General features: G+C 40.6%; 1 long non-coding RNA gene across 1 annotated transcript in view; it reads left to right on the forward strand.

Moving 5' to 3' along the window:
* The window catches only part of LOC138853924 (uncharacterized), a 217,418-nt gene that overhangs the window by 187,521 nt on the left and 6,738 nt on the right, over window positions 1–23,159 (forward strand). Inside the window, exon 3 of the long non-coding RNA XR_011393115.1 lies at window positions 1,593–1,638. This is a non-coding gene — a long non-coding RNA (uncharacterized lncRNA). The remainder of the gene's footprint in view (window positions 1–1,592; window positions 1,639–23,159) is intronic.

Below are 23,159 nucleotides of genomic sequence, written 5' to 3' on the forward strand. Positions count from 1 at the left end.
CTCCATAGGTGTGTCCCGTAGCCTGATCATCGCTCGAGCACTCAGCTCACACACTGAGGTTCAGAGGTCGAATCTCCTGTACGTCTGGAAAACATTAGGGACGTTTTTCCATAAGACACCTGATGTCCACGTTCACCCATCAGTTTAAAATATGTACCTGGGTGTTAGTCGACTGATGTGGGTCGCATCCTGGGACAAAATTGACCTAATTTGCGGGAAATGCTCAGCATAACAAGCGGCTTTCTATATAGTAGTATGTCACTGATGTCAGCTATGGTCTGTATACCTTGTACATGTACTTGTAGAAATAAAGATATTATTATTATTATTATTATTATTATTATTATTCTACAGATACCCCAGTGTTGTACAAGTGTCTCACTCCAAAGGTACAGATATCACAGTACTGTACAAGTGTCTCCAGAATTAAGACATCACAGTACTGTACAAGTGTCTCCAGAATTAAGACATCACAGTACTGTACAAGTGTCTCCAGAATTAAGACATCACAGTACTGTACAAGTGTCTCCAGAATTAAGACATCACAGTACTGTACAAGTGTCTCCAGAATTAAGACATCACAGTACTGTACAAGTGTCTCCAGAATTAAGATATCACAGTACTGTACAAGTGTCTCCAGAATTAAGACATCACAGTACTGTACAAGTGTCTCCAGAATTAAGACATCACAGTACTGTACAAGTGTCTCCAGAATTAAGACATCACAGTACTGTACAAGTGTCTCCAGAATTAAGATATCACAGTACTGTACAAGTGTCTCCAGAATTAAGACATCACAGTACTGTACAAGTGTCTCCAGAATTAAGACATCACAGTACTGTACAAGTGTCTCCAGAATTAAGACATCACAGTACTGTACAAGTGTCTCCAGAATTAAGACATCACAGTACTGTACAAGTGTCTCCAGAATTAAGACATCACAGTACTGTACAAGTGTCTCCAGAATTAAGACATCACAGTACTGTACAAGTGTCTCCAGAATTAAGACATCACAGTACTGTACAAGTGTCTCCAGAATTAAGACATCACAGTACTGTACAAGTGTCTCCAGAATTAAGACATCACAGTACTGTACAAGTGTCTCCAGAATTAAGACATCACAGTACTGTACAAGTGTCTCCAGAATTAAGACATCACAGTACTGTACAAGTGTCTCCAGAATTAAGACATCACAGTACTGTACAAGTGTCTCATCAACTTGTTAGTTTTCTCACATTATTCACCTCACCAGTGGTTGTAACACTAATTCCTTCCTTTCTTTAACACCTTCCACTGGTCAACAATCCATCTATTTGAGAAGAAATGTTTCCACTGTCCTTTGCACTCTCTTTTTCCTCAATTTGCAACAGTGGCGTCGTGTTGTACCTATTGCAACAGGGACAACAAGACGAAGAAGTCATCTTTATCTACTCTTGTCACGTCTTGCAAGACCTTATACGTCTCTTCTTACTATCAGCCAACATGGCCACTTGCATTGTTTTCAACTTATCGCAGTTCATATTGTTCAACACTCTGGCAATTATTTTATACCTCTCCTTTGAACATTTTCTAAATCGTGTGTTTTTTTTCAGTTGCCGGCGCCACACAGCCGCTGCGTATTCTGAATTTTGGTCTCATGTAAGTTATAAACAACTTTATTAATATTTTCATCATCAATATATTTGTGTTGTTTAATAGTCTGCGTGTGTAAGTGCGTGGGTGTGTAAGTGCGTAGGTGTGTAAGTGCGTAGGTGTGTAAGTGCGTAGGTGTTAGTGTGTTCCGAACGTTACACATTTCTGGGTAACGCAGTACCAGCTGAGGCACTACACAGATGGTTCCATCGGGAAAACTGCGAGTTAGGAAGACTGATGTTAGTGACGTAGCAGTGACACTCCCTGTGGTGTTATAAGAGTCTAGGCTCCACACTCCGTGCTAAAGACACACACAGGTGGGGCCAGGAGCTATGAATCGACCACTGATTACACACACACACATCGGGGTCAGGAGCTGTGAAATGACCCCTGCAACCATAAATAGGCAAGAACACTCTCCATTCAAAGAACTTAAGAATATAAACATTAACTATTTGTAACAAAACTAATGAATATTACAGAGGTGTGATGCAAAGTTCTGGAACACTCGTCTCACACACTGAGTGTCCGTGGTTCAATCCCCGGCACGGGTGGAATCATCGGGCATGTTTCCTTACACCTGCTGTCCCTCTTCACCTAGCAAGCAAGTAGGTACCTGGTAGTTAGGTGACTGGTATGGGTGGCATCCTGGGGAAGAAGACTGAAGAACCACGATGGATATAAGACAGTCCTCGATGACGCACTGACTTTCTTGGGTTACCCTGGGTGGCTAACCCTCCTGGGTTAAAAGTCCCAACAAAATCTCAACAGAAAACTATTAAGTGCGAGGCTGGAAGTCCACAAGACCATCACAACACATACAAAAGAAATTGACTATAACAAGAACGTTTCTTTCTGAGTTTTATCAAGTTAGAACTTTAATTAAAGTATTCCTCAAGTGTGACCGTCAAGCAGTTACTTAAATTCACATTTTTCCTTTCAAAATTTAGTTCTTATTTCGCTCATAACACAAGGTTTCATCAGATCACCTTCAGGTTATCGACGCTGATGTAGTCGCTAGGGCAAGATCCTAGGAACAACTGGCAGGTGCAGGTGTAAGTTTAAGTACAGGCGCGGCCCAGGAGCTGAGTCTCGACCCCTGCAACCACAATTAGGTGAGCACATACGTACAAGTATCGGTTCGACTTGGACTAACCTCTATAACATTGTCGTTGCTTTAGGTTAGGTACGGTTTGTCAGGTAACAGGACAAGTGTTTCCTGACGCGGGTCATATGATGACCCACAGCTGGAGCTTTTGGTCATCTGACCGAGGCCTTCAGCTGGCTTACCCCTCCACACCTCTAAAAATTATGGTTGTGATTATAAACACTGGGAACTATAGTCTTCACAGAAAAAAATATAAAGATGGAGGTAAGTCTATACCAAGTCGGTGAGTGACAAGTGTGTAGAGGCATTTCTAGCAATTTTATGATTAAAACACTGAGAATGTTTATTACCGTTAATTAATATTTTAATGTCTGCACCAGGCAGAAACAAGGGGCTATAGATAGAGCAAGATGGCAGTCAGCAGGATTCGAACCCACTACAGGAAGACTGTAGTGGGTTCGAATCCTATTGACTGCGATCTTTACCCACTACATGGAGACTGTAGTGGGTTCGAATCCTATTGACTGCGATCTTTACCCACTACATGGAGACTGTAGTGGGTTCGAATCCTATTGACTGCGATCTTTACCCACTACAGGAAGACTGTAGTGGGTTCGAATCCTATTGACTGCGATCTTTACCCACTACATGGAGACTGTAGTGGGTTCGAATCCTATTGACTGCGATCTTTACCCACTACAGGAAGACTGTAGTGGGTTCGAATCCTATTGACTGCGATCTTTACCCACTACAGGAAGACTGTAGTGGGTTCGAATCCTATTGACTGCGATCTTTGTTTCAATATATTTCAGTCTAACTCTTCTGAATAACTTTTCATCATTTAATAACTGATACATCTTGCACCATAATTTATAACTATACTAAGTTAGTTTATATCTCCAGGAATCATTATAATTAATATAATAACTGGAGAATATCTTTACCATTAATAATTACCCAGTTTTTTCATGTCCGAGCGCTCGCGCGCGCGCGTTATGTGAATATTTGTATGTACTCACCTGTATATGGTTGCAGGGGTCGATTCACAGCTCCTGGCCCCTGTATATGTGTGAGAGAGCGGTGGAGGGAGAGAGAAATGATGAGTCAGAGTGATTGTAGTGTTGTACAGGGAATCTGGGAGTCATACCGAGTCACGCAGAATCATAGATTCATACAGTAATTTATTCATACAAATATCGTTATAGTCATCCATAAACACTGAACGATATACAGAATGCTCCGGCATTTTGTCCCCTCAAGGAAGGTTCCTTGATGTTGGTGAGGGGCTCTTGATTTAGGGAATTGGATCTGTGCTCCAGTTCCCCGAATTAAGCCTGAATGCCTTCCACATCCCCCCCCCCAGGCGCTGTATAATCCTCCGGGTTTAGCGCTTCCCCCTTGATTATAATAATAATCCGGCATTTTGTATATCGTGATTACAAATCAAAACTGTAATCACACATTGGAAACATTTTGAAAATAAATAAAAAACTTTAATCTTGAATTAATAGGTATACATAGATTCATAGACATACAATCATACGGTCATACAGGATGTTCCAGAGATGTGACACAGCAACAAGAGGTCACAATTGGAAGTTGAAGACCCACATGAGTCAGAGGGATGTTAGGAAGTATTTCTTCAGTCATAGAGTTGTCAGGAAGTGGAATAGTCTAGCAAGTGAGATAGTGGAGGTAGGAACCATACATAGCTTTAAGATGAGGTATGATAAAGCTCATGGAGCAGGGAGAGAGAGAGGACCTAGTAGTGATCATTGAAGCGAGTCCAGTCATGTAGTCAGCGTCACTCAGACAGAGTCATTACAATTGTTAAAGACGACCTTGAATTAACTCTTACCTGTATAAATAATAATATAATTACACTATTTCCGTCTTTCTCTCTCTAAGACTTACTGCTCTTCCTCAGTTTATTTAATTGCATCTCCTTACCAATATATTTTTTTTAATATAGATATATATAGATATATATTTTTAAGTGAGCTGGGAAAATTGAACAAGACGTTTGTATCTCCAATATAAAGGTTGTAGGGAGACTCGAACCGTGGCAAGTGACAAGTCAGAACTCCTCCCTCCACATCCTGACACTAGACACCAGTTTCAGTAATATGCTTCAGGATGTGAATAAACAAACGGTTTAGAAAACCACAAGATGATAAATGAGACACTTGTTCAACATTTGGTTATCTTCTGGTAACTCATCTAACATCTTTCTCAGCATTACACTCAAGCCAAATGTTGCATAAGTCTCTCATTTATCATCAGTATACTTCAGACTAACCACAAGCTGTTAGTAAACTTTTTAGTTTTTATATCAGAATTTCTAGTAGTAATCTTGGATGGCTTTCTGTTTCAAGTTTGCATTAGAAATGGCTAGAGGAAATAATGTAGTGGACAAGGTTATGGCAAGGAAGAATTCTCCGATAAATGTTTTTGAGGTTAATGAAGAGCTTGGAGAAAGCGATGATACAGTGGGTTTCAGTATCTCATGGAGTGACCTTATTAACGATAAAGTCGTGGTTCCTATTTTCTTGTGATTATATAAGCCTAAGGAATATATTGGATATAAAGTACGTGTTGAAAGTGTCTAATTGAGGTTCAGACATGTATGCGTGGAGCCCCAGACCGACATAATGAGACTAGTCACGAGGGAGCATTCACCAAATTCAACTTCAATAACAAAAACATAAAGTGGAACCAAGTAAACTAAGTCCTAACCTATATAAGCTGGGAAGATATACTAAGCAACACAGACCCCAACTTATGCCTAGAACAGATTAACTCGGTGGCACTCGATGTATGCACAAGGCTTATTCCTCTAAGAAAAAGGAGGAGTAGATGTAAAATAGAAAGAGACAGGCGCTCCCTTTACAGGCGACGGAAAAGAATAACAGAGCGGCTAAAAGAGGTCAATATATCTGAAATGCGTAGGGAGACACTGGTCAGAGAAATAGCAAGCATCGAACTCAAGCTAAAGGAATCTTATAGGAGTCAGGAATCGCGGGAAGAACTAAAAGCCATAAATGAAATCGAAAGAAACCCAAAGTATTTCCTCTCCTATGCCAAATCAAAGTCGAGAACAACGTCCAGTATTGGGCCCCTACTTAAACAAGATGGGTCCTACACAGATGACAGCAAGGAAATGAGTGAGCTACTCAAGTCCCAATATGACTTAGTTTTTAGCAAGCCCCTAACCAGACTGAGAGTCGAAGATCAAAATGATTTTTTATGAGAGAGCCACAAAATCTGATTAACACAAGCCTATCCGATGTTATCCTGACGCCAAATGACTTCGAACAGGCGATAAATGACATGCCCATGCACTCTGCCCCAGGGCCAGACTCATGGAACTCCGTGTTCATCAAGAACTGCAAGAAGCCCCTATCACGAGCCTTTTCCATCCTATGGAGAGGGAGCATGGACACGGGGGTCGTCCCACAGTTACTAAAAACAACAGACATAGCCCCACTCCACAAAGGGGGCAGTAAAGCAACAGCAAAGAACTACAGACCGATAGCACTAACATCCCATATCTTAAAAATCTTTGAAAGGGTCCTAAGAAGCAAAATCACCACCCGTCTAGAAACCCATCAGTTACACAACCCAGGGCAACATGGGTTTAGAACAGGTCGCTCCTGTCTGTCTCAACTATTGGATCACTACGACAAGGTCCTAAATGCACTAGAAGACAAAAAGAATGCAGATGTAATATATACAGACTTTGCAAAAGCCTTCGACAAGTGTGACCATGGCGTAATAGCGCACAAAATGCGTGCTAAAGGAATAACAGGAAAAGTCGGTCGATGGATCTATAATTTCCTCACTAACAGAACACAGAGAGTAGTCGTCAACAGAGTAAAGTCCGAGGCAGCTACGGTGAAAAGCTCTGTTCCACAAGGCACAGTACTCGCTCCCACCTTGTTCCTCATCCTCATATCCGACATAGACAAGGATGTCAGCCACAGCACCGTGTCTTCCTTTGCAGATGACACCCGAATCTGCATGACAGTGTTTTCCATTGCAGACACTGCAAGGCTCCAGGCGGACATCAACCAAATCTTTCAGTGGGCTGCAGAAAACAATATGAAGTTCAACGATGAGAAATTTCAATTACTCAGATATGGTAAACACGTGGAAATTAAATCTTCATCAGAGTACAAAACAAATTCTGGCCACAAAATAGAGCGAAACACCAACGTCAAAGACCTGGGAGTGATCATGTCGGAGGATCTCACCTTCAAGGACCATAACATCGTATCAATCGCATCTGCTAGAAAAATGACAGGATGGATAATGAGAACCTTCAAAACTAGGGAGGCCAAGCCCATGATGACACTCTTCAGGTCACTTGTTCTATCTAGGCTGGAATATTGCTGCACACTAACAGCACCTTTCAAGGCAGGTGAAATTGCTGACCTAGAAAATGTACAGAGAACCTTCACGGTGCGCATAACGAAGATAAAACACCTCAATTACTGGGAGCGCTTGAGGTTCCTAAACCTGTATTCCCTGGAATGCAGGCGGAGAGATACATGATTATATACACCTGGAAAATCCTAGAGGGACTAGTACCGAACTTGCACACGAAAATCACTACGAAAGCAAAAGACTTGGCAGACGATGCAACATCCCCCAATGAAAAGCAGGGGTGTCACTAGCACGTTAAGAGACCATACAATAAGTGTCAGGGGCCCGAGACTGTTCAACTGCCTCCCAGCATACATAAGGGGGATTACCAACAGACCCCTGGCAGTCTTCAAGCTGGCACTGGACAAGCACCTAAAGTCGGTTCCTGACCAGCCGGGCTGTGGCTCGTACGTTGGTTTGCGTGCAGCCAGCAGCAACAGCCTGGTTGATCAGGCTCTGATCCACCAGGAGTCCTGGTCACAGACCGGGCCGCGGGGGCGTTGACCCCCGGAACTCTCTCCAGGTAAACTCCAGGCAGGACTCGCAGCAGTAATATTTTATTATTTTTTTTATTTATTATCACACTGGCCGATTCCCACCAAGGCAGGGTGGCCCGAAAAAGAAAAACTTTCACCATCATTCACTCCATCACTGTCTTGCCAGAAGGGTGCTTTACACTACAGTTTTTAAACTGCAACATTAACACCCCTCCTTCAGAGTGCAGGCACTGTACTTCCCATCTCCAGGACTCAAGTCCGGCCTGCCGGTTTCCCTGAACCCCTTCATAAATGTTACTTTGCTCACACTCCAACAGCACGTCAAGTATTAAAAACCATTCGTCTCCATTCACTCTTATCAAACACGCTCACGCATGCCTGCTGGAAGTCCAAGCCCCTCACACACAAAACCTCCTTTACCCCCTCCCTCCAACCTTTCCTAGGCCGACCCCTACCCCGCCTTCCTTCCACTACAGACTGATACACTCTTGAAGTCATTCTGTTTCGCTCCATTCTCTCTACATGTCCGAACCACCTCAACAACCCTTCCTCAGCCCTCTGGACAACAGTTTTGGTAATCCCGCACCTCCTCCTAACTTCCAAACTACGAATTCTCTGCATTATATTCACACCACACATTGCCCTCAGACATGACATCTCCACTGCCTCCAGCCTTCTCCTCGCTGCAACATTCATCACCCATGCTTCACACCCTTATAAGAGTGTTGGTAAAACTATACTCTCATACATTCCCCTCTTTGCCTCCAAGGACAAAGTTCTTTGTCTCCACAGACTCCTAAGTGCACCACTCACCCTTTTCCCCTCATCAATTCTATGATTCACCTCATCCTTCATAGACCCATCCGCTGACACGTCCACTCCCAAATATCTGAATACATTCACCTCCTCCATACTCTCTCCCTCCAATCTGATATCCAATCTTTCATCACCTAATATTTTTGTTATCCTCATAACCTTCCTCTTTCCTATATTCACTTTTAATTTTCTTCTTTTGCACACCCTACCAAATTCATCCACCAATCTCTGCAACTTCTTTCAGAATCTCCCAAGAGCACAGTGTCATCAGCAAAGAGCAACTGTGACAACTCCCACTTTATGTGTGATTCATTATCTTTTAACTCCACGCCTCTTGTCAAGACACTCGCATTTACTTCTCTTACAACCCCATCTATAAATATATTAAACAACCACGGTGACATCACACATCCCTGTCTAAGGCCTACTTTTACTGGGAAATAATTTCCCTCTTTCCTATGTACTCTAACTTGAGCCTCACTATCCTCGTAAAAACTCTTCACTGCTTTCAGTAACCTACCTCCTACACCATACACCTGCAACATCTGCCACATTGCCCCCCTATCCACCCTGTCATACACCTTTTCCAAATCCATAAATGCCACAAAGACCTCTTTAGCCTTATCTAAATACTGTTCACTTATGTGTTTCACTGTAAACACCTGGTCCACACACCCCCTACCTTTCCTCCTTGTTCATCTGCTATCGTATACTCAACAGACTTATCCCCCTATAATTTTTGCACTCTCTTTTGTCCCCTTTGCCTTTATACAAAGGAACTATGCATGCTCTCTGCCAATCCCTAGGTACCTTACCCTCTTCCATACATTTATTAAATAATTGCACCAACCACTCCAAAACTATATCCCCACCTGCTTTTAACATTTCTATCTTTATCCCATCAATCCCGGCTGCCTTACCCCCTTTCATTTTACCTACTGCCTCACGAACTTCCCCCACACTCACAACTGGCTCTTCAGCAGTAATAATAATAATAATAATAATAGATAATCATATCTATTTCTACATGTACAAGGTATACAGACCATAGCTGACATCAATAACATACTACTATATAGAAAGTCCCTTGTTATGCTGAGCATTTCAGGCAAATTAGGTAATTTTTGTCCCTGGATGCGACCCACACGAGTCCACTAACACCCAGGTACCTATTTTACTGATGGGTGAACTTGGCCAGCAGGTGTCTTATAGAAACACGTCCTAATGTTTTCCAGTGAGTTCAAGTTTGATCATTTTCAATTCAGAAAGGATAGGGGAAAGTACTGGTTTGGTAATAGAGTTGTGGATGAGTGAAACAAACTGCCAGGTAACATTATTGTTGCCAGAACTTTGGGTAGCTTTAAATGTAGCTTGGACGAGTACATGAGTGGGTGTGGGTGCGAGTTGAACCTGCCTAGCATGAACCAGTAAGCCTACTGCAGTGTTTCTTCACGTATGTATAATGTTGGTCAGGAAAAGGGACTGAGTGTTTCCTGACATAGGTCTCAGTCACATGATGCCCCGCAGCTGGAGCTTTTGGTCATGTGGCCGAGGCCTTCCACTCCTTTAAAAATTATGTTTCCTTCATTTCTGTTATTCTTATATTTGCATATAAGAGAGAGAGAGAGAGAGAGAGAGAGAGAGAGCGAGAGTGAGCGAGAGTGAGCGAGCGAGCAGTGTACCAGTTTTGCTATTAAGTAACATTAAGGGTTAGTTGGTGACCCTCAAACCTTTCGTATAAGCGACTTGATTTCTGGAACGCGTTCAGTGAGGATTTGTAAGTTAACCAGCGTGTCTGTCTTTGGTTAGTGGAAGGAGAATCGAGCCTGCACCACTTATTATTATCAAAACTAAGTGGTAAACCCCACAAGGGTCATACAGTGCTGTGCACCACTTACTGAGCTGAAAAACTTACACAGATTTATCCATAATAATAAGAGTTAGGCTAGGTAAGGTTTAATTAGGTTGGGTAATGTTTGGTTAAGTATTTTATGGTTTGGTAAGGTAAAGTTTGGTTAGGTTAGGTATTGTTCAGCTAAGCTTAGTTAACTTACCTGAAAACTCCACCAGTCTTCCTATACACTGGACCAGCCAGGCACCAGACATACCTCATTCTACTTCACCATTTAAAATTCTGAATAATATATTAATATTCCTTACATCCCCCAACATAAGAGTTTGCACAAACAACGATCACTTCATGCTGTACATAGCTTATATGTACTGTATTGAAGAATACAATATTAGCATAAGAGTTCCACCTAGTAGATGTCAGTCATTTTTATTTTTTAAGGCATTGGCCGTTTCCCACCAGGGCGGGGTGCCCCCCCCCCCTCACTCCGGAAAAAAAAACTTTCACCATTACTCACTCCATCACTGCCTTGCCAGAGGGGCACGATTACTACAGTTCAAAACTGCAAATATCCCCACCCCTCCTTCAGCGCAGTGTACTTCTCATCTCCAGGAAGCGCTAAAACTGTAGGGGTCATTCAGTGCCTGGGGATTAAAAGTTGTGCTGTAGCTGCTGGTCCAGGCAGGTCGGGCAGAGTCTGTGAGGGAAGGTATTGTTTCTTCACCTTGTCATCTTTGATGCTGGTGAAGAGCTCTTGATCCCAGGAAGTGCAGCCATCACATTTGATGACTTCCCATTCCCCAGGTGCTGCATGACCTCTATAGGTTTAGTGCTTCCCCATGATAATAATAGCATGGGTGGGGGGAGGGGGAGGAGGAGAGGAACTATGTAAAAACACATCCCCCTGACCTCTCTCGCCTCAGTAATGGAGTACAATTAGTTGATAGCTTGGTAATAGCAGGCATGTGAGGAGCACTTAGTTGTAATGTTTGTATTGTCTTCCTGGTAGTGCCACCTGTGTGTTCTCACCTATTTGTGTTTACATGGGTCAAGTCACAGCTCCTGGTCCCACCTTTTCATTGATCATTACTAGGTCCACTCTCACTGCTTCAAAAGTCTGATACATATATATACATATATATATAGGTAGGGGACCTCAAAAAGGTTGGAGGGAGGGGGTAAAGGAGGTTTTGTGGGTGAGGGGACTTCCAGCAAGTGTGCATGAGCATATTAGATAGGAGCGAATGGAGACGAATGGTTTTTGGGACCTGATGGGCTGTTGGAGTGTGAATAGGGTAATATTTTGTGAAGGGATTCAGGAAAACCAGTTAGCTGGACTTAGTCCTGGAAATGGGAAGTACAATGCCTGCACTTTAAAGGAGGGGTTTGAGATTATATATATATATAGTAGGTTGGTAGACAGCAACCACCCAGGGAGGTACTACCGTCCTGCCAAGTGAGTGTAAAATGAAAGCCTGTAATCGTTTTACATGATGGTAGGATTGCTGGTGTCCATTTTTCTGTCTCATGAACATGCAAGGTTTCAGGTACGTCTTGCTACTTCTACTTACACTTAAGTCACACAACACATACATGTACAAGCATATATATATATATATATATATATATATATATATATATATATATATATATATATATATATATATATATGTATGTATGTATATATACACATACCCCTCTGTTTTTTTTTTCTATTTTCTTACTAGTTCTTGTTCTTGTTTATTTCCTCTTATCTCCATGGGGAATTAGAACATAATTCTTCCTCCGTACGCTGTGTGTGTTGTAAGAGGCGACTAAAATGCCAGGAGCAAGGGGCTAGTAATCCCTTCTCCTGTATAAATTACTAAATTTAAAAAGAGAAACTTTCGTTTTTCTCTTTGGACCACCCTGCCTCGGTGGGTTATGGCCGGTTTGTTGAAAGAAGATACATTATATATATATATATATATATATATATATATATATATATATATATATATATATATATATATATATTTTATTTATTATCACACTGGACGATTCCCACCAAGGCAGGGTGGCCCGAAAAAGAAAAACTTTCACCATCATTCACTCCATCATATATATATATATATATATATATATATATCTTCTATAAGCCATGCGTGTCGTAAGAGGTGACTAAAATGCTGGGAGCAAGGGGCTAGTAACCCCTTCACCTGTGTACTAGTCAAGTTAAAAAAGAGGAACCTTTCTTTTTCTTTTTGGGAAACGACCAGTTTGTTGAAAAAAAAACAAAAAACGTTTATATATATATACACACATACATATACACTATGTATTGCAGTTTTCTGTACTTGTCATTCAGTAAATGGAAGGTAAACTAAAACAAACAACAATTTGTCATACCAAACTTATCTGATGTATAAATTATGGCAGTCTCCCCTTGTTGTAGCGTGTGTAATTACTAGTGTTTAGTTGTGGGGTGGGGGGTTGAGCTCCATCTCTTGGTTCCTCAGCTTTCAGCTGACTGAGGTGAATAAGCCCTATCATCCTAATAGTCCTGTAGCTCATTTGGGTGTATAATTTATAATTTCTAGACCCCCTTTGTTCTCATTGCATTCCTATTTATTCCCCATAATGTTCTGCATATCCAGGGACTTTTCAAAATTTATGAAACGTCACCAAAACTGGTAACATGTACATTGTGACGTGTGTTTTGAATGAGTCTTTATGTAGGTTCTTGAATGTCTCTCTAATGTTTGCAATTATTATAATCATAACTAAGCGCTAAACCTGTAAGTCGTATAGTGTGGCTTAATGTTTGCAAGTTAAGACTGTGCTGCTAATGTTCTCTTTATGTGTGCCTCATAGGACAGGTTTAGAGTATTTGTTATTCCCAGGTCTTTTCAGTTACTGATGTCAGGTTTTTACCCCTCCCTCCCCATTCCCAGATAATACTCTGCTTTTGTTCTTTCACAGTCTCCCAATTTCATTACTAGAATTTAACTTGAATAAAAGCAAACATTTATTTGACCATTCCTGTGGCCTTCTTTCATCCTCTGCCATTTGTATTCCTTTTATTATTCTAGCATCATCTACAGTCAAGGGTTTGTAAGGAGGAGTTGACACCTGTAGCCACGTCCTTTACATATACATACACCCATAACAGTATGGGTCCCAACAGTGATTCTTCAGATGCTCCACAAATCACTCTCTCCCATCCTTTTGTTTCATTCCTAACAGTTGCTATTTGTGTTTTATGGCTTTCCTTGGCTTGCAAAATGATCTTAGTCATAATTCTTGATTCAAAGGTTAGACTGAGCAGAGATTTACAAAGACTTGTGATAACCTTGAATATCAAATCTGAAGAGATTAGGAGATCATAGTGTGTTAAATCTCAAAAAAATATTGGCTGTTTTGCCCTAGATAATAGGGCAAGTGTTAGCCATAATGCAGAGAGTATTGATAATTAGAATGCTGATAAAATAATTAAAACATGTAAATATTAAATATGAAGAATTCAATTCAATTCAATTCAAACTTTATTCTCTATAAGTATTACAATGCTGAGTTTACAGAATTTGGTTATTGTGTGGTTTACATGTAGTAAAATAATAATTACAGAGTGTACCACTAGAACACCTAGCATGGCTAGGCATTTCGGGCAGACTTATATTAAATCTTAGGTTTAAAATGTTACAGAATTATGAGATAAGTTGGTATTATGGCTAAGTGACTAAATACTAGTTGTGAGTTTAGCAATGTGAATGCTTTTGTTTTGGCACTATACATAGTTTCAGTATTGGAGTATCACAGGCCAACTTATGACTAGTTAAGATTCATTATTTTGAGATTGAGATTGATATTTCTGTTTATGGTCAAATGGGTGAGTGAGTGTAAGTGTGAACCACCAGGTGGTATTCGTATTATTAGTTGACAGGGTGTATCAGGGAGATAAGATGTTTTCTGATGGTAGTTTTGAAGGTGATGAATGTGTCTGCAGTTTTGGAATTTTCAGGTAGGGTGTTCCAGAATGGTATTAATGATAGTTGCACTGAGGGGTGTTAATGTTGCAGTTTAAAAACTGTAGTGTAAAGCACCCTTCTGGCAAGACAGTGATGGAGTGAATGATGGTGAAAGTTTTTCTTTTTCGGGCCACCCTGCCTTGGTGGGAATCGGCCAGTGTGATAATAAAAAAATAAAATAATAAATATTGCTATTGAACATGTAGATCTGAAGAAAGAAATGGTGATAAGAGTGATAAACTAATACAGTAAAGCCCCACTTATATGACAGGTTAGGTTCCAGGCTACTGCTGGAAAGCAGATATCACTGGAAAGCAGAACACCATTTTTTCCATTTATAAATGCATATAAATGCCAGATAACAAGTTTACACTAACATATATTAAGTTAGCAATAGAACCTGGCATTAAAAATAATAAGAAGTAAAATACACACACAGTACACTCATTACTTACCTTAAAATATTTGTATCCTTAATGTAGGGTGAGAGATAAGTAGTATTTATTTGTAGGAAGTATGGTAGCCAACCAGGACACCCCACTCACATGTCATATACTACAACATTTATAGCACCCCAGAGCAATAAAATTTATATTCAGTACACTCATTACTCACCTTAAAATATTTGTAGTCTTAATGTAGGGTGAGAGGTGAGTAAACGAGGTAAAAAGAGTAAATGAGAGAGAAGAGACGCAGAGGATGTAAACAAACAGACGAACGCATCTGGTTTTGGTTGATACACGTTCATATGTTACATAGCATGTTTATTATATAATTTTGAAAGAAATATCATGGATTAATGAAAATGTTAATATTAACCTAATATACGACATTTAATGTGGCTCGGAGTGATTATTGCGTATTATTATTATTAATATGGCGTACTCAAGACTAATAAGACACTCTTAGTGATTTTAATGTGTACCTTCATGCCAGCACAGTGTGCAAGTTTATTTAGGTACAGGTACACATAAATATAATTATCAGAGTACAGGTTCGCCATCATAAATCCGGCAATCAGGCATCCGGTTCCATCAGTTATTCGGCACTAATTTCTGCTAGCATAATTTCAAATTTCCAGGGTCGCCACACCAACCTGCTGGTACTGTTTGGTGGTGCTACTTGCTGCATAAGTCATTCCAATTTCTTTTTCTCCATTTATTGTTTTAACCTGCTTACTTTTAGCCCTAGCCACGGTTCCAATGAATAATAGAAATGCATCTTGTTGTGTAAGGCACCTACACAGTACATTGTGCATTAAAGATAAGGTGGCTTTGAAGCCACTGTCGTCATAACCAACTTCCAAGACCATAATGACCAACAGCAGCTATCTGATGCTGTTGTAGTTAACAGCAAACATCTCCCACCCACAGTCACCCAAGAGACCTGCATGGAGACCACCCTACAGCTTATCAAAGACCACCTTCGCCTTAACATACGTAGTGATGACCTAAAGGATTGCAAACTGGTGGGCTACCAAGCGGGTAAAAAAACAGTGCTGTTAAAATTCCAAACTAGCCTACAAAGAAACAACCTACTAAAAACATCTATTTCTATGAAAACTGATATTTACGTCAATGAGTGCCTTACCAAAACAAGACAAAACCTTCTTTATCGGCTAAGAAAATTACGCTATGCGCAAAAAATCCACCAGTGCTTTGTGAGGGATGGAAAAATCGCAGTTAGGAAACAGCCCACTGGGAAGAGATACTTCATCTCTACAGAACATGACCTTAAAACATTCCTAAGTGAGGCTGGACTAACAGAATCAGAGTAAAGTGCAGATAATACCCACAGTCCACCGTTAGTATTATATTGTCATAAATTTGTGCCCCCCTAAAATTCTAATACCCCAACTACTTTTGATTGTCATTGTTGTATTCAACGACCATTCTACCTCATAGTCTTAATTGTGTTTAATATCTACAGAATCTATCTCCTTTTTTACAACTTACCACATCACTGTGCCATCTTATTTTATTATAAACTAACCATAACTTGTCCTCAATAATTCTACCTCACTTTAAGAAATACTAAATTGCCCAATTTTATTCTAAAATCCCTATTATTGCCCAATTTTGCTTTAAACTATATTTGACCAAACTTATTGTAAACTTCTTATATTGACCATTTTTATTCTATACTTTTTTAAACTAGTATTTTCAACTACAACTTTTATATTATCCTGTCTACCATCATACTAGCATATTATAACCAAGTCATTGCCATTTTTATTTTTATCATTTTTTTTTATTATTCTTTTGCTACCTTAACTTGTGTATTTTATCCTGTCAATTTAAATCTAGTTATACTCTAATTCTTGTAAACAACTTATATAAGACCTTAGTGCAATTACAATTGAGAGTCTTGTGCCTTTTTTATATTATTAGATTAAACTCAGTTGTACTATAGCTCATTCTAGCTCAATACATAGTCAATACCAAATTCACTATATTAGACCATAGTGCAATTACTAGTGAGAGACTGGTGCTATTTTTAATTTGTATTTTTATATTACTAGTTTATACCTAGTTGTACTTTAGTTCATTCCAGCACAACACATAGACAACATCAACTTCATTATGTGTAGTAGTGACTATACTCTATATGACCAAAATACTCTAGCTATATACTTATCCAAACTTCCTACCACTACAGATATCAGTACTAGAACTCAACACACAACTCAGGATATAAATAACCATAATTTAAACCTAGAAGATGATTGATCACGTTGACCCTGATCTAAACCTCCATAATCTGACACCCAATCAAAACCTATTGGAAAGTAACTGCCTTTATTACACAGCATCACAAGCCAGCACTATCCTAAACAATCCTAAAAGTCTATCACTACTTAACTACAACATCAGGTCCTTAAGCAAACACTATGATGACCTCCTGGCACTCCTTGAATCACTAAAGACACCCTTCTCCTGCATTATTCTTACTGAGACCTGGCTTAAGCAGGACACAATAGATATCTACCCTCTACCAGGATACACAACAATCCACAACTGCAGACCAAACCAAGTTGGGGGTGGTATTGCAATCTATTACTCTAACCAATTATCTTGTATTAGCACCACTTGATTTAGTGATGAATATGGGGAATACATTTTTGCTAATTTTACCGTAAAAAACCTTAAGACACCTATAACAATTGGTGCCATTTACCGGATACCTCACACAAACATCCCAAATTTCAGTGAGAAATTAAAGTCACTAATAACAAACAGACAAATGAATAAGCACCACCTTCTCTTAGCTGGAGACTTCAACATCAACCTTGGCATACTTGATGATCAGCCTGTAATTGATTTCATCAACAATATGAACAACACACTTCTCATACCAACAATAACTAAACCAACCAGGCTCACTGAGACAAGTGCAACCATAATAGACCACATATGGACCAATATACTAGCCCCCCTTAAATCAGGGATAATCATAGATACCACTACAGACCACTACCCTACCTTCCTCCTGACAAACATTAGTAAACCACCACTTGAATACAACAAAGTCTCATTTAGACTCCATGACGAGGCCTCAATAAGGAAGTTCACAGCTGACCTAGAGACTGTTGACTGGCCTACAGAATTCTCCAAGGCCAATGGTATTGACGACTGGACAGACATTTTTCTTAACAAATTACTTAGACTATACAACAAACATTGTCCTATAAAAACGAAACATATCACAAACAAACGGCTTGGTTGCCCATGGCTAACCAGCACCATTCTGAAATCCATTGACAAGAAACACCAATATGAAAAGCAATATAGACAGGGCTTAATACACAAAGATATTCTTAAACACTATTCATCAGTTCTCACCAAAATGATAAAGCCAAACAACTAGACTACTCCAGTAGATTCACAGACACTAGAGGAGATATAAAAAAGACCTGGAAAACACACTCAGATTCTAGGGACCCACAAACTGAAAAAAAACAAGAATATTGTCCTAACTAAACCTAATGAAACACCACTACATCCCACTGACACAGCTAACAAGATAAACGACTTCTTCTCAACCATAGGATCTAATCTCGCCAATAAAATCCCACATACCAATGCCCATGCCGGGGACTACCTAGATGGGAATTTCCCAAATTCCTTCTATCTTGCACCAACTGAGCCCACGGAAGTCACCGAAATTATAAAGTCACTTAAAAATAACTCAGGGAATCTGTCTCATGTCCCACCATTACTGTACAAGCGAGCGGCCCATGTCCTTTCACATGCTATTTCATTACTTTTTAACAAGTCACTAGAAACTAGCACCTTCCCGAAACTACTCAAGATGGCAAGGGTTACACCAATACATAAAGGTGGTGACCCTACAGACTTAAACAACTATAGGCCAATATCAAACTTACCATTGCTATCCAAAATCTTTGAGAAACTTGTGCACAGGAGACTATATTCATTTATAACGGCACAAAACATACTCAACCCCTGCCAATTTGGATTCAGGAAAAATAAAAGCACTAATGATGCAATCATAAAAATGCTAGATCTGCTTTACACAGCATTGGAAAATAAGGAATATCCACTAGGAATTCTTATTGACCTAAGAAAAGCTTTTGACACAGTAGACCACGACATCCTACTCCACAAACTTGACCGTTACGGTATAAGAGGCCATGCGCTTGCTTATTTCAAATCTTACCTTACTAATAGGTATCAGTATGTCACCATTAAAGACACAGCATCAACAACACGGCCACTTGATACTGGAGTTCCGCAGGGAAGTGTACTTGGTCCCCTGCTCTTCCTCATATACATCAGTGATCTTCCAAACGTATCCCAACACCTGAAACCCATTCTCTTTGCTGACGACACGACTTATGTCATCTCTCACCCTAATCTTGCCACCCTCAACACCATTGTTAACGAGGAGCTGATCAAAATATTGACTTGGATGACAGCCAATAAACTTACGCTTAACACTGACAAAACCTACTATATTATGTTTGGTAGCAGAGCAGGAGATGCACAAATTAACATTAAGATCGACAACACTCTAATTACCAGACATAATGAGGGCAAATTCCTAGGCCTATACCTTGATAACAACCTGAATTTCAGCACCCATATCCAACACATAACCAAAAAAGTATCCAAAACGGTTGGGATCCTCTCCAAGATACGATACTACGTGCCGCAAAATGCCCTTCTCACACTATACCACTCACTTATTTATCCATACCTCACCTATGCTATTTGTGCTTGGGGATCAACTGCAGCAACACACCTAAAGCCAATAATAACCCAAAAAGCTGCAGTAAGAATAATCACTAAATCCCATCTCTGGCAACACCCCATCCCCCCCACTCTTTATAGATCTAAACTTACTCCCTGTTCAGTACATCCACACTTACTACTGTGCAATCTACATCTACAGGACCTTAAACTCCAATATCAACCTTGACCTAAAACGCTTTCTTGATAGTTGTGACAGAACCCACAGGCATAACACCAGACACAAACATCTCTACGACATTCCCCGTGTCCGACTAAACCTTTACAAAAATTCAATGTATGTCAAAGGCCCTAAAATCTGGAACTCTAGAACTGCAGACACATTCATCACCTTCAAAACTAACATTAGAAAACATCTTATCTCCCTGATACACCCCGTCAACTAACTACACGAATACCACCTGGTGGTTCAAACTTACACTCACTCACCCATTTGACCATAAACAGAAATATTAATCTCAAACTTAAAATAATGAATCCTGTGATACTCCAATACTGAAACTATGTACTGTGCCAAAACAAAAGCATTCACATTGCTAAACTCACAAACTAGTATTTAGTCACTTAGCCATAATACCAACTTACCTCATAATTTGTAATATTTTAAAATTAAGAATTAAGCTAAGTCTGCCCAAAATGCCTAGCCATGCTAGGTGTTCTAGTGGTACACTCTGTAATCATTATTTTACTACATGTAAACCACACAATAACCAAATTCTGTAAACTCAGCATTGTAATCCTTATAGAGAAAAAACTTTGAATTTGAATTTGAATTGAATTATTACACTGATATCAACACTATGGCTCATTTGCCCATCACATTTGATCTAATATGACATAATAAACAATATTATTATTATTATAATCAAAAAGAAGCGCTAAGTCACAAGGGCTATACAGCGCTGCAGGGTAGGGAAGGAAGCGAGGGTATTGGATGGCAGAAGGGAGGAGGGATGATCAGTAGGTTACAGAAAACAGCGGGGCAGGGGATAGTACGGGGGTAGAGGGTAGCAAGAGATTGAAGTAGAAAGGGCTGAAGGTATCAGAATTTGTGAAGTCAGTCAGTTGTTGTCAAAAAGTCAGTGAGAGAGTCTGGATGAAAGGTGGGTCCATCAGCGAGAAGAGAAGGTAAAGAGAGAGCAGCAGAGCGAAGACGACGACGGAGGTAAATTCTGCGTGCTCGTTGATAAAGTGGGCAGTCCAACAGAATGTGGCTGACTGATAATGGAACTTGGCAATTCTCACAGAGAGGAGCAGGGCGCCTCTCCATGAGATATCCATGAGTAAGACGAGTATGGCCAATGTGAAGACGGGAGAGAGTAGTCTCCCAACCTCGACACTGGTGATAAGAGGACGGCCAGTAACCTATACTCGGTTTAATAGATTGAAGTTTGTTGCCAAGCATAGTAGACCAACGTTGTTGCCAACGGGTGTGAAGTTGGGAAGATATTGCAGCAAAAGAGTCCATAAATGGAATACCTCTACATGAAACTGGTAGGTCATGTACTGCTGACCGCGCAGCAGTGTCTGCCTGTTCATTGCCCTGTACGTCAACATGACCAGGGACCCAACAAAAAACAATATCTTTATGCTTGGTAAAGATGCAGCGTAGCCAAAGTTGGATATGGAGGACTAAGGGGTGAGGTGTATCAAATTTCTGTATAGCCTGTAAAGCACTAAGGGAGTCTGAGACAACCACAAATGATGACACAGGTATAGATGCAATACGGATAAGTACTGTAAGGATGGCATACAATTCAGCAGTAAAAATACTAGCAGAAGATAGTAAATGCCCTTGTACGACGCTGTCCGGAAACACTGCTGCGAATCCTACGCCGTCAGAAGACTTAGAGCCATCTGTGTACACAGCAATGGCATGAGAATGAGAGTGAAAGTGGTCAAGAAAAAGAGAGCGGGAAGCGACCGTAGACATTTGGGCTTTCGAGCAAGGGAGAGAGAAAGAACAGACTCGAACAGCTGGAACTTCCCAGGGGGGTAGGGAAAAGTGAGATGCTACATGTACATAGAAAGGTGGTAATTGAAGAGAAGACAAGAGCGAATGAAGGCGAAGAGAGAAGGGACGGAGTAAACAGGGGCGGCGAACAAATAAAGAATGTCTACTAATATCAGTGACCATTCTATAAATGGAAGGATTGCGGAGATCATGAGAGCGTACATAGTAGCGAAGGCAATGGGCATCACGGCGATCGGATAAGGATGGAACGTTCGCTTCTGCATAGAAGCTCTCGACAGGGGAAGAGCGAAAAGCACCAAGGCATAAACGTAATCCTTGGTGATGAATGGGGTTAAGGCTAGAGAGAGTAGCAGGAGATGCCGCTGAATAGATCTGGTCACCATAATCAAGTTTCGATAAAATAAGGGTGGAATGTAGGCGAAGGAGGGTTCGACGATCAGCTCCCCATGAAAGATGAGCAAGGGTTTTAAGAAGGTTCAGCCGGCTGTGACAAGTTGCCTTCAGAGAGGTAATGTGAAGTTTCCAGGACAACCTACGATCAAAGAGGAGGCCCAGAAACTTGACTGTATCACGTTCTGGGATACGGGAGCCATAGAGGTACAAAGGATGATCGGAGATGACAGAGTGTCTAGTGAAAGTAATTTGGTGGGTTTTAGTGCTGGAAAATTTAAACCCATGTGTGGTGGCCCAATTGGAAACACGGTCCACTGCATGCTGGAGAGAAACTGTAATAAGGTGACAGTCAGCGCCTGCACAGGCAATAGCGAAGTCATCAACATAGAGTGATGACCAAATATTTGATGGAAGACTAGAGGCCAAATCATTAATAGCAAGGAGAAAAAGTGTTGTGCTCAGAACACATCCCTGGGGGACACCTTCAGCTTGGATAAAGTCCGGGGAGAGCACATTATTAACCCGAACACGGAAATGCCTGTCAGTTAAAAAGTTCTTAAGGAAGGATGGTAGATTGCCTCGAAAGCCTAAGGAGTGGGCTTGGGCTAAAATATTATACCTCCAAGTTGTGTCATATGCCTTCTCAAGGTCAAAAAATATGGCAATAACTGAGTGGTTATTTGCAAAGGCATTACAAACATATCCAAGCGTAGTAAGGGGTCTATGGTAGAACGTCCCTTACGAAAGCCATATTGACGAGTGGAGAGACTGTTGTGTGTCTCTAAATACCACACTAAACGTCTATTTACTAGGCGTTCCATCACTTTGCAAACTGCACTGGTAAGAGCAATGGGACGATAGTGGGAGGTTTCATGTCCCGTAGTGCCTGGTTTGCGGAAAGGGAGAACAATGGCGGATTTCCACAGCTGTGGAAGAACTCCTTGTGACCAAATAAGATTGTAAAGGCGTAATAGGACTGCAAGGGCTGACTGATGTAAATGTTGTAGCATACGAATATGAATGTCGTCGGGCCCAGCTGCTGATGATCGGCAAGCTGAGAGTGTTGCCTCCAGTTCTTGAAGTGTAAAAGGCACATTATACTGTTCTTCTCGGAGAGAAGAAAAGTCCAAGGGTGCTAACTCTCTGGCAGACTTTGAGGAAAGAAATGAGGGGCATAGATG

The sequence above is a fragment of the Cherax quadricarinatus genome, chromosome 43 (genome assembly GCF_038502225.1).
Source record: "Cherax quadricarinatus isolate ZL_2023a chromosome 43, ASM3850222v1, whole genome shotgun sequence".
Taxonomy (NCBI): Eukaryota; Metazoa; Arthropoda; class Malacostraca; order Decapoda; family Parastacidae; genus Cherax; species Cherax quadricarinatus.